Here is a 10305-nt window from a genome sequence, read left to right as displayed (position 1 = left end):
AGCTGAGAGAGCCGTGCCTGGAGCTGCAGGTGGTCCCAACTGGAAATCATCGAAGGAGGCCGGGACAGGTACATCTGGTCCAGGAGACAAACAAAGTTCTGCAGATCTTCTTTGGAATTTCATCTGAATCCATGTGTTCATGCAGGATGGGCTCTCGTCTTCCCTGAGGGCTTGAAGAGCTGGAAGAGAGAGGAACAGAGCCACGGTCAGAAGGCAAATGGAGGGAATCCAAGGAAAGCCTCCTGCCAGGGCCATGCCAGCCGGCTCTCACCATGGCCAGGAGGGAGTGGGAGACAATGGCTTCGGGCGGAAGGTGCTGGCCATGGATCCGCCACGTGTCCCCGAAAGGTCTCCAGGCTGTGCCCCCACTGCCCCTGGTGCGCACAGGGAGCAGAGCCCTGGGCAGCCCGGTGATGGATTGTAGCTGCGGGGCTGGGATTTGTAGCTGCTCCCCTGTAGTAAACCCCATAGATTTAGGAAAAGCACCATGGAGGATATGAACAATAGGAATGCTGAAACAGCAAAAGAAAATTCCTGTTTTCCTGTCCTCCACCCCAAACCAATCTCTGTAACCCTATAAGGCAATGTCATGTTAACCCCTTACCCATTGGTCAAGCTTGGATCCTTTCCAACCCTATAAAAGAAGCATACTGTACCCCATTAGGGGAGAAAGAAGAAGAGCAGAGACCCTTCACGGACCTCCCCAAACAAAGCCATCTCCATGGAACAGCCTGCGCCTTCTCCTTCTCCTCTCTCTCCATCTGCTGCAGCCTCAAGCCCGGGGCACCACTACCTAGCAAGCAGAGCTGAAATCCTGAGAGCTTGCAATCACTGTAGAGCTGATAATCACCATGCTTGCTAGATGGCAGCCCCGCGGCGTTGGCATGAGCGAGCCAGCTTCGGGCACCCGGTCCCTACCCAGGGACTGAGCTCCTGAGCCCTATTGCTCTGCTTTATGATAACGCCATTAAGAGGCTTTATTAAAGTGGCGGCCCAACTACTTCGGACCCCCCAGAGGCGATATCCGTCGGTTGAGCAACGAAACCCCCCCGGGGTTTTCTGTGATTGCCTGTTTGGGAAGCCGCTCCTTCTGTGAAGGGACTTTTCATTTTAGAAAATCCTTTCCCCAGGAGGGTCAGTTCGACACTCAAAACTTACATCTGAACGACAGAATGTTCTGAGAAGAACTGACGCAGCAGACCCCTTCCACAGATCTTGGACCCCAGGGACTGTACGTATTAGCTAATATTGCGTGCATAACTTCGGGGCTCCAAAACTTTTTTTTCGTTTTTTTTTCCTTTTTTTTTCATGTTTTTTCTGCTGGAAGGGCTAACCATTAACATGGGTACAATTTTTAGTACATTAAAACTAAGTAAAACCGAGAGAGAGATATATTTGACTATTTTAGAAATCTTATCTGCTAACAACTTCTCCTTTTCTAAAGGCAAGCTCTCAAAAACTAACCTTAAAAAATTTGTAACTTGGATTATTTCGCAATACCCTGATACTGATAAGAAAGCAGTCATTGAAAATTCGTTTTGGGATATGATTGGGAACACAATATATATCTCCCAAACAAACCAGGATTTCTCTGTAACTAACTATTTGCCTTTATTCCATATAATAACTAAAACCGTTGAAAGATTTAACAGAGAAAAGATTTTGTAGTCGGTAACAGACACTTCCTCTTCAAATACTAACAAGATTGATAAGGACTCAGAGGAATGTCACTTGCATATCTTACACCACCCCTTCGTTCCTAAAGTCCCCCTCGCCTCCGTTACTCCTAAAGCAGAGGTTACGCTGCCCACCACAGTTCCCCCTCCCACATTCTCCACCCCTGCGGGACCTGCGCTGCCCAACTCCGCGGATCCTCTCTTATCTGTAATTCCACACATCCCCCCTACCCCCAGCTCGGCTTCCTCCTTGCCTCCGGTCCCGGGGGTCCCTTTTCCTGCCTCTGCCGCCCCCTGCACCCCTGCGTCGGCTCTGCCCCCCTCCGCTGCGGCCCCCCCACCCCCGCGCTGGTGTCCCCCACCATCCCTCCCGCCGCGGCACCCCCCGCCCCCGCTCCCCCTGCCCCGGCTCTGACCGGCCTGGCCCCTCCCGAGGGCTCCCCGAGCCTCACCCCCGCCGCTCCTGAGCCCGTGCCCATCCCCGCCCCCTCCCCCTGCTCCCTGCCTGCCACAGCAGGGACACCTCACACAAGCACAGTCCCACCACACCACCCCGTAACTGCGGCACCCCAGACTGGTACCACTGCCTACTCACCCCCACTCCCCCCATGCCTGCACCCCCACCCCGCCCAGCCCCCCTGCCCCCACCACGCATGCCCCCAACCCCCCACCAACCCTCAATGCCACCCCAATGGAATCCCAGACACCTCCCACGGTGCTACCCCCCCCACCCTGTCCTGTGCGTGCTGTGCTGCCATCCCAGCTCCATTGGCACCTCCCCCTACCCAGGTCATGACATGTCTCCCCCCCAGCCATTGAAACCTTTGAAAAACGCTTCTAAACGAAAAAAGCATAAGTCACGGATAGCAACCCCCCCTCAGTCCTCCTCAGAGGACCAGAGCTCTTGCAGTGAATCTGATTCTGATACGATCCACACGGATCCATGGGCTCTTATTAAAGTAGAAGCGACAAAGGCTGGAGACTGGGAGCTGGCACAGAAAATTAATGCTTTCCCAGTAGAATATAAGCAAGGACAGAATGGTGGCGAGTCCGCTATAAAGACGTGGAAAGCTAACTCGAACAAGGAACTAGTGCAATTAAGAAATACAGCCAAAGAACATGGGCGAAGCTCACATATTTTTAGAAATTTCTTAGAAGCCATGTTCTCAGCACATGTCTTACTTCCCCACAATGTAAAAAATATTTCACACTGCCTCCTGTCCCCAGCAGAATATTTGTTATGGGACAGGCATTGGAAAAGACATTTAAAAACATTATCAGATTCATATTCTGCGGATGCTAATAAGACGAATTTTACGGTAGCCCAACTAGCTGGTGAAGGTGACTTACAGAAACCAGCAGACCAATTGGAAACCTTGAATAAAGAGGCACTGCAGGACATTGCTCTCGCAGCAAAAACCTCTTTACTTCTCGTGCATGATGAGTCAATGCCAACAATGCATTTTTCTACTATTAAACAAGGGACAGATGAAAGTTTTATCAAATTTGTGGACAGACTTAGAGATGCTCTGGAGAAACAGATAGAGAGCACAGAGGCAAAGAAGGAACTCTTATGTAAACTTGCCTTGTGTAACTCAAATGAAAAATGCAAAGCCATTTTGAGGTCTCTACCCATGGACACAGACCCCACCATAGAGCAAATGCTGGAATGCTGTACACGTCACATATCCACTGAAAATACAGTGGCCCGAGCAGTTGCTAAGGGTATTGCTGAAGGAGTTTCTGGGGCATATGCAGTAATAGCTTCTAAAGACCAAGCTAAATGCTATCACTGTGGGGATCTTGGACATTATATAAAGGACTGCCCAGAGAGATCACACCCCCGATACCACCGTAACAATTACCAAAGACCCCAGAATCAGCAGCGCTACCAGCAGCATTCGGGAAACTTCTTGCGCCGTGCGGTCGAGCCCCGGGCGCTAACAACAAATCAAAGGCCACCCAGACCCAACCCCGCACCAACCCAGGACGTTCCGGACCACAAGAAGAGGATCCAACCCACAGGGCAACCCAGATGGGAACCCGCCATCAACTGGTAACTGCTTTGTCCATTGACTTTAATAATGAGAATGTTCACCGTGTTCCCACAGGCAAATATGGGCCAAAAGGTGGTCCTTTGCACATTTTAATTATAGGTGACTCTCTTAATAGCCCAAAGGAGATCTTCGTTGTTCCAGAAGTGCTGACAGTGCAGCCAGGACAAGAGATTCTCGTCCAGGTATACTGCATAGACTCACCATTTTTTCTTTCAAAGGGAACTCCAATAGCACAAGTCTTTTTACTCCCAAAGGATCACAGGGAACAGATTCCTCTCAACCCTACAGCTATGTGGGCACAAGTCATGGGACCATCCAAGCCTACCATCGAGTGCGGCCTCACCTGCAAAGGTGAGAAGACCCACCTGCCAGGGATGCTGGACACCGGTGCTGATGTGACCATCATCGCCCGCTCAGAATGGCCAGCACACTGGGATCTACAACCTGTTGCAGGCATGGTTTCAGGGATTGGCGGAGCTACAGTGTCCATAAGAAGCAAGAACAACATCCTCGTGGAAGGGCCTGAAGGCAAGCTGGCAACCATTCGTCCTTTCGTGGTAAGGGCCCCCATCACCCTTTGGGGCAGAGACGTTCTATCCCAGTGGGGAGCTTCCCTACGTATTCCCACTCAGGATTTCTAATCGGGGCACTGAGCTAAGTGTGCTGCCAGAAACCCCTCGTCTCACCTGGAAAAGTCACAAGCCACTCTGGATTGAACAGTGGCCCCTCAATAAAGCCAAACTGCGCGCCCTAAACACCCTCGTGGAAGAACAGCTCGCAAAAGGCCACATAGTGGAGTCCAACAGCCCTTGGAACTCTCCAGTCTTTGTTCTACCAAAGCCTGGGACAAACAGGTGGAGGCTTCTCCACGACCTTCGCAGAATCAACGAGGTCATCAAGGACATGGGCCTCCTCCAGCCTGGCCTGCTCTCCCCATCGATGCTGCCTAGAGACTGGACACTTGCTATCATACACATTAAGGACTGTTTCTTCAGCATTCCTCTGCACCCTGAGGATGCTCCACGGTTTGCCTTTTCCATTCCCTCTCTTAACAAGGAGGCCCCGCTCAAAAGATATCATTGGCGTTATCTTCCTCAAGGCCTGAAAATCTCGCCCACTATTTGCCAGTGGTACTTGGCTCACATCCTGTCTCCCATTCGGAAATCATTTCCCGATGCCATCATCCATCACTATATGGATGACATCCTGGTGTGTTCTTCAGACAAAACTTGCTTGGACAAAACAGTTAAAAAGACTATTGAAACCATAGAAAAGGCAGGAATGGAGATTCGTGAGGACAAAATCCAGTACACCAAGCCATGGACTTACCTTGGAGTCCAGATCCGGGAAAGGACCATCGTACCTCAGCAGATCACCATAAATGACGACCCAAAAACCCTCAGGGACTTACACAGCCTTTGCGGATCCATCAACTGGGTACGTCCACTGCTAGGAATTACAACAGAGGACCTTGCTCCCTTGTTCAACCTTCTTTGTGGACCTAAGGACCTGGACTCTCCCTGCACTCTCACAGAAGAAGCCAGAAGTGCCATCACCAAAGTCCAGGAAGCCCTGTCTTCACGCAAAGCCCATCGCTTCGAGCCCAGCCTGCCTTTCCAGTTCATCATCCTGGGAAAAGCACCTCGATTCCATGGACTGATTTTCCAATGGGAGTCCCAGCTTCGAGACCCTTTGTTGATACTGGAATGGGTCTTTACAAATAGCCAGCCCACAAAGACACTCACCACCTACCAGGAGGTCATAGCACATTTAATAAAAAAGGCAAGGACTCGCCTTCGCTCTCTTTCAGGTTGTGAGTTCGAATGCATATACTTACCAATAACTCTTACAGACTTTGAGGATTTGATCCAGACCAATGAAAGCCTCCAGTTTGCCCTGGATAGCTACACGGGCCAAATTTCAGTTAAGATCCCAAAACACAAACTTTTTAACCCTGATGTAACCTTCCATTTGATTCCAAAACAAATCCAAAGTAGAAAACCTCTCAAGGCTCTAACCCTCTTTACAGATGGCTCAGGGTCTTCCCACAAGTCGGTGGTTACATGGAGAGACCCCCAAACACAAGATTGGCACTCTGACATACAAATAGTGGAGGGATCTCCACAGAATGCAGAATTAGCAGCTGTTGTCTGAGCCTTTGAAAAGTTTAAAAACGAGCCTTTCAATCTGGTTACAGATTCAGCTTATGTTGCTGGGATAGCGATGAGAGCAGAACATGCTCTTCTCAAAGAGGTCTCTAATCCAAAGTTGTACCAATTGCTCTCTAAATTAATATACCTAATCTCCCACAGAAAGCAACCTTACAATATAATGCATGTGAGGTCACATACAGACCTCCCAGGTTTTGTTGCAGAAGGCAACAGGAAAGCAGATGCATTAGCAATGGCAGCAGAAACTGCTAATGTTCCCAACATCTTTGCCCAGGCAGAGTTGTCACACGCATTTTTTTATCAAAATATACCTGCCCTTATGAGAATGTTTAAGCTCTCAAAGGATCAGGCAACGGCTATTGTTGCTACATGTCCGAACTGTCAGAACTATCAGATACCATCCATGGGGACGGGAGTCAATCCCCGAGGTCTGAATAGCTGCCAGCTGTGGCAGACAGATGTAACTCACTTTGCACCTTTTGGAAGATCAAAATACGTGCATCGGTCGATACATTTTCAGGAGCAGTATTTGCATCATCACATGCAGGAGAAAATACCATGCACACAATAAAACACTTTCTCCTCGCTTTTGCCACCCTGGGTGTACCAAAAGAGATGAAAACAGATAATGGACCAGCCTACACTTCCCGCAAGTTAAAGGAGTTCTTCAATGAATGGGGAATAGCACACAAGACCGGCATACCTGTAAACCCCACAGGACAATCCATCGTGGAAAGGACACATCAAACCCTCAAAAGAGTCCTCGATCAACAGAACAGAGACACGAGAATCACATCTCCAGTGGAAAGACTTTGCAAGGCTCTCTACGTCATCAACTTCCTGAACTGTACAGCATCAGAGCCTGACCCACCAATACTTCGCCACTTTGCAAATACCACCCAAGCAAAGCTCACTGAGAAACCACCTGTGCTCGTGAAGGACCCTGAAACACACCAAATTTCTGGGCCTCACCAGTTGATTACCTGGGGTAGAGGATATGCGTGCGTGCTACTACCATCCGGTCCGATGTGGTACCCAGGAAAAAACATAAAGCCATACTTAGGCACTGTGAACACTACTCCTGCAAACGGGGACAAGAACACTCCTGAGGCAAACACAAGACCACCTCAAAACCAAACCAGCTCTGCCTGGAGATGAAGACGTCGCCGAATACCCACAAACACAAGAACAGACCGCCCCATTACAAGACAGCAGAAACTGAAAAGCTAAACAACAGTCTGCTGCATCAGACCATAGATAGCCTTAACACAAAAGTGTTCTCTGAACTATAGGTTGTTACACTGTTTTTTTTTTTGTATTTAAAGAAAGAAAAAAGAAAAAAAAAAAAAAAACGCTGTTATTCCCTCTCCCTAACCTTTTAAAACCCCTTAACCCTCTACCCACTCCTCCTCCCATAGTGTAGCTTAGAAATTAAAAGAAAAAGGGGGGGAGGAGGGGAACAAGAAAAGAACAAGGCAGAAAACCCTCTCATCATAAAGATAACAAATTCTGCTTATATTCCCTATCAGAAGCCCTATTCCTGCCCAAAGATGAAAAATATCTCCGTTGCTGCTGTCCTCATTGCTGCTTGGATGTTCTTCACCGTACCGCGTGCCTTCGGCTGGATTAGCCCACAGCCCAGCCATAATGTTTGGGTAACCTTAGCAAAAACATTAAAACAGGACAACATGTGCTTGTCCACGGGAAGCATTGATAACCCACTTTCCACATGTCTAGTAGGAATTCCCTTTGTAGCAGATGACTGGCCTGTCTATAACTCAGAGCTTCTCCGCACCACAGGTAAGAGACCCAATGTGGTTGATACTTGGGATGAGTGGACAAAAATTCTGCCAGATGCTCGAGAGGAACCCCAAGAATTAGATCTGTTGGGGTCCTCCAAGGCCACATACTGCGTCGAAGTTTACTTTAGACGTCCAAAAAACAATTGGCCAGAAATTGACCAGAACAAAAACACATATCGAAAAGAGGTATCACCAATTAACAAAGCCTGTAACTCTCACGATTGGTGCAATTACACGGCTCGCGTGATTTCTGTGTCCTCTCTCCATCCCAAAGTATTACCCAAGGGAATGTTTCTCATCTGTGGTGACAGAGTATGGGCTGGGATCCCCTCCCGACTCCAGGGAGGTCCCTGTACCCTTGGAAAACTTTCTACCCTTACACCAAACATCACCCTGTTACATAATTGGAAAAAAGAAAGCGAATCAAAATGACAAAAAAGGTCCTACACTGAATTTGATGAAAATTGTGATCCTAAATTATACGATTGGAACAAACCAAAAAAGATTGCTGTCTCCCTGTTCTTACCCTGGGTAGCTGCAGCTAAAGCCCTCGGTGAAATCAATCACCTTGGGTGCTGGCTCAGTAAACAAGCTAACGCTACATCTGCAGCCTTGAGTGATCTCTTAAAGGAAGAAGAAACCACAAGACAGGCTTCGCTCCAAAATCGAGCAGCAATTGACTTCCTGCTGCTTGCCCATGGACACGGCTGTGAAGACTTCGAAGGGATGTGCTGCTTCAACCTCTCTTCACGCTCGGAATCCAGCCATGCGAACATCCAGAAACTGAAAGATTTCGTGAAGGACTTGAAAGTAGAAAGAATCCCAGATTGGGTCAATGAACTTTTCGGGCAATGGGGATTAACAGGATGGGCTGCATCCTTGTTAAGGGAATGCTGTTGATTCTCCTTGTAGTTGTTATTGTGTTAGCTATGTTCTCGTGCCTTGTTCACTGTTTCAAAAGAACTATAACAAACGCCTTTTTTGTAAAAACAGAAAGTGGAGTTGTAGTAAACCCCATAGATTTAGGAAAAGTACCACGGAGGATATGAACAATAGGAATGCTGAAACAGCAAAAGAAAATTCCTGTTTTCCTGTCCTCCACCCCTTAACCTACCTCTGTAACCCTATAAGGCAATGTCATGTTAACCCCTTACCCATTGGTCAAGCTTGGATCCTTTCCAACCCTATAAAAGAAGCATGCTGTACCCCATTAGGGGAGAAAGAAGAAGAGCAGAGACCCTTCACGGACCTCCCCAAATAAAGCCATCTTTCGTGGAACAGCCTGCGCCTTCTCCTTCTCCTCTCTCTCCGTCTGCTGCAGCCTCCAGCCCAGGGCACCGCTACCAAGCAAGCAGAGCTGAAATCCTGAGAGCTTGCAATCGCTATAGAGCTGATAATCACCATGCTTGCTAGATGGCAGCCCCGAGGCGTTGGCATGAGCGAGCGAGCTTCGGGCACCCGGTCCCTACCCAGGGACTGAGCTCCTGAGCCCTATTGCTCTGCTTTATGATAAGGCCAAATAAGAGGCTTTATTATTTGGAGACCTCATCTATGGGTGGATGGACCAGCTAGGATTTCCCAGTTGCTGGGAATGGTTCTCCAGGTGCCTGGTGTAAAACAGGGCTCCCCAGCAAGTGCGGATCTGCAAGATGATAAACAATTGTCTTGCTTTGAAGAGAGAGGCGTCTGCTAATGAAGGCAGAAGGCTTCTCTGAAATGGAAAATGGAAATCCTCTCCCTTCAAATGATTCTAATTTAGAAATTCAAATGCTCTCAGTGAAAGATATGGGGATAGGAATGAGCCCGCAGAGCCGGGCAGTTTGCTGATGCTCTGAGCCCTTCCTAAAGATCCTGTGGGGTTGCCTTAGACACCTGGGGCCAGGCATTCCTTTCAGCCTGGACCACTTTGGCTGGGCTGGGGGCGGCCCCAGGGCAGGCGGCAGTGTGTGCAAGGGCCCTGGCTGGCACGCTGCAGCACGGTCACCGTGCCATGGAACGGAACCCGGTGACCAAGGCCCCTTTGTGACACGTAGGAAATAGAAGCTTGCCTGGCTGCTGGGAGCACACAACGGGGCAGAACAGGACAGAGCGGTGCCGTGAGGAGCCCTCACACAGCACACTCGTTCCTGTCTTACCCGCAGCCTTTGCGAGGCCTTATTCCTGCAGCTGAGCTCGAGGCCAGGCCACAGGACTTGGTGACGCGTGGCCTTGCCGAGACTTCTCTTCTGCAGGTGCTCTCGAGGGCAGGGCGTGGGACTTGGTGCCCCAGAGGCATCTCCCATCCCTGCCACCAGCGCCCTCGAGGCCCGACCACAATCGTTGTCAGGAGTCTCCTGTCCTTGTGGCAGGAGCCCTGGAGACCAGAGTGCAGGACTTGCTGTCCTGTAGCCTTGCCCAGGCTTCTGTCTTGAAGGTGCCTTCCAGGCACAACTGCAGGACTTGCTGACTCAGAGCTTTTCTGAGGCATCTCTCCTGCAAGTAGCCACAAATCCAGGCACTAACATGGAGCAGAGACCCCCGAGAGCGCCCAAGGTGGCCTGGGGGAAAGAGGAGGAAGAAGGCCCTGCAGCTGCCCCAGAACAGGAGACCAAAGAGGTGC

This window comes from Agelaius tricolor, unplaced genomic scaffold, assembly GCF_023055355.1.
Source record: "Agelaius tricolor isolate 1412-34295 unplaced genomic scaffold, bAgeTri1.0.p SCAF_39, whole genome shotgun sequence".
In the NCBI taxonomy this organism is placed as follows: Eukaryota; Metazoa; Chordata; class Aves; order Passeriformes; family Icteridae; genus Agelaius; species Agelaius tricolor.
This window is presented reverse-complemented; position numbering follows the sequence as displayed.